The 2,627-nt window shown below is 37.1% G+C and overlaps 1 non-coding gene across 1 annotated transcript; it reads right to left on the bottom strand.

Moving 5' to 3' along the window:
* Positions 1–1,872: 1,872 nt before the first annotated feature.
* On the bottom strand, positions 1,873–1,944 carry trnaa-cgc (transfer RNA alanine (anticodon CGC)). The gene has a single exon. It is a non-coding gene; the product is annotated as a tRNA-Ala (tRNA).
* Positions 1,945–2,627: the final 683 nt, after the last annotated feature.

Here is a 2,627-nt window from a genome sequence, read left to right as displayed (position 1 = left end):
CGTTACAGAGCCTTACGCAACTCGTACTGTACGAACAGCTAGAGTTTGATCCCTGCACGGGCTATTAGTTGAAAGGCCATTGTAAATGACGTGTAAGAGATTTATAGATAGATACTTTATTGATCCCGTGAGGGAAATTAATAAAGCTTATCCAGCTGGCGTTTATGTTTCACACTAAATTGCGATCTTGAAACCAAAATAATTAGAAATATGGAACACAACCGTTGTTCCCCAAGAAGGAAAGCTGTTTAACACTGTCGGCACTCCTTTTTATTTAACCCAGATTGTGAAGACAACTCTGCTCTATCAAAGGAAAATGTTGCACAAAAGTTGGAAAGCACACTCTGAATCCATCTGTACTGTATACTTGATTTCCGCGATCCGTTCAAGGCTGCTTGGTGCTTCGCTAGCGAGTCATTTCAGGGAAGAAACTCAGTTTAGAGAACTACTGGTGCATTTTCACTCATTGAATTTGATCTTTGTACTCTCTTTTCATTCTCAGCTATAATATTTCAAAATTACAGTTCGGATTTGTTGGAAAACTTCACAGGCATTATTAAGTTAGAACTGTACAATTGTATTTTAATATCTTGGTATATTTACCTTCATTTTAATATGGATGTAACCATAAATGTTGTACTTTTGTCGTACTTTTTAAAACATTTTAACTGAGGACGCACGACGACTATTATACCATGTGATACATGCAAGACATCTGTAAACGAAGATGTAATTACAGTCAAATTGGCAATTAACAGAAAACCACAAGTTGTATAATATTATTTCTCTATGTCGATGATTAGTTGAAGGATTTGAAGAAACTATATATTATTCCTCGATATCGATGATCAGTTGAAGGATTTGAAGAAACAGCAGCGATAGCAGGTGATTTTGGTTTTGAACCCATCTTTACACCTCAATAATCCATTTGTCCTCGAAAAAAGAAAAGACAGGCATGTTTTGAGTCTCATAATGATCATATTCTCGATCCAAAGAAACGTATAAATTTGATTCCTTCCGTAGTATTTAGGATTTTCTTACAATGATCTCACGAAGTATTGCCAGGATCTATATCTAGCGTTCGGTACCGATAACACTGCTGATATTGATTGAGTAGAAATCGATGATGTATTGACAACTTTATCTGAAGCGAGAAGTCCTAGAACACTGCCTATGATGTGTTAGGATTCATACCAAGATATACTTTTTGTTTTCAACCCAAAATGCTGCTATTGCATTACACATTATATGAACATTACCAGTTTTGGTAGCTTCTCTGCGCGATTTTTCAAAACTGAAACTAATTACAAAATTACTTAAGATCAACCATGACAAAAACATATAAATCAGGACTAATATTAATATCAACTGATGTTACTACAGAAAAAAACTACAGTTAAAATTTAACTGAAATATTAATAAGACTATGCAAGCCTAAAAAGTAGAACAATTAAATTTATATAACTTTTTTTTGAGAAATGGGCTCACACACCGGAAGACACTAACGTTTCTCTTCGTTAGAGTATGTGAATAACAGTTTAACTAAAAATGTTTGGAGTCCAGAGGGAGGACTCGCTCGCTGAATGATCTCTCAAGAAATCCCTGGTGAGATTCAACAGGTGTTTTCTTCAACAGCCACTAAAAGTCTGATGACCTTCTCTGGATTTTCTGAATATGACGTTAAATTAGTTCAAATCATTTGGTAGTTAACAGAACGAAATGCTTTGGAGGTACATTTAAAACAGCAGAGCAACACTGTAGCACTTCGTGTGTGACTGAAATTAATTGTGTAAACCTGGCTCTCTATGAACACGAGCAAAGAGTTCTCACTCACCAGAAGATTGCGATGTGAGCACAGTAACATAGGACATCTGGAGATGCCGGGGATTGAACCCGGGACCTCATACATGCGAAGCATGCGCTCTACCACTGAGCTACATCCCCTAGCCTACTGCTGGTGGAACTGACGTAAAGATGTTCATATGTTTACTGAACACAATCCACCCTTCACGAAGAATGCCTGCAGTTTCCCACTTTCGCGTTTCTTCTACTACAAAGTAAATTAATGGGAATGAAGAAATAAGGAAGGGAAAATAATCGCATCGAAGCTTCCAGAGACTGGGCAAAATGAATAATTTATTTTTATATCCAGTCACATGGGCGACGGTGGTTGATTCTTCAACGGGGGGGGGTGCGTTTTTCTACCTCCTTACTCGATTGTCTTTCAATTATGTTTTCCTTGAAACCTTTTTGCATCTTTTAAGTGCTTGCGATTAAATTACGCATAGAAAAACACCAGTACAGTTGATGTTCATGGACCGATGCACACAACTCCAGTGATAAAGCCCTGTCTGTAAATATTGTAGAAGAACGTTAAAGGGCGAAACAACGCTCCAACCACGTGAATGGTAACAAGAAGGATCGTGTTCTTATTTAATATGTGCTTTTGAATTGCCTTGTCAATACACACAGGCTTTAGAGATGGACAAATAATTTACAGTGGTGTTTGTAAACAAAGATGGACCATGTTATTTCTATACCAGGAAGAAAGGAGCAGACTCTTAAACTTTAAGAGGCAGAAACAACACCTCATCACAGCTAACACTAATTAAAACGACATCACAACA

The sequence above is a fragment of the Atractosteus spatula genome, chromosome 10, assembly GCF_055471065.1.
Source record: "Atractosteus spatula isolate fAtrSpa1 chromosome 10, fAtrSpa1.hap1, whole genome shotgun sequence".
In the NCBI taxonomy this organism is placed as follows: Eukaryota; Metazoa; Chordata; class Actinopteri; order Semionotiformes; family Lepisosteidae; genus Atractosteus; species Atractosteus spatula.
The sequence above is the reverse complement of the archived record's forward strand: the minus strand, read 5'-3'. Positions and strand labels throughout refer to the sequence as shown.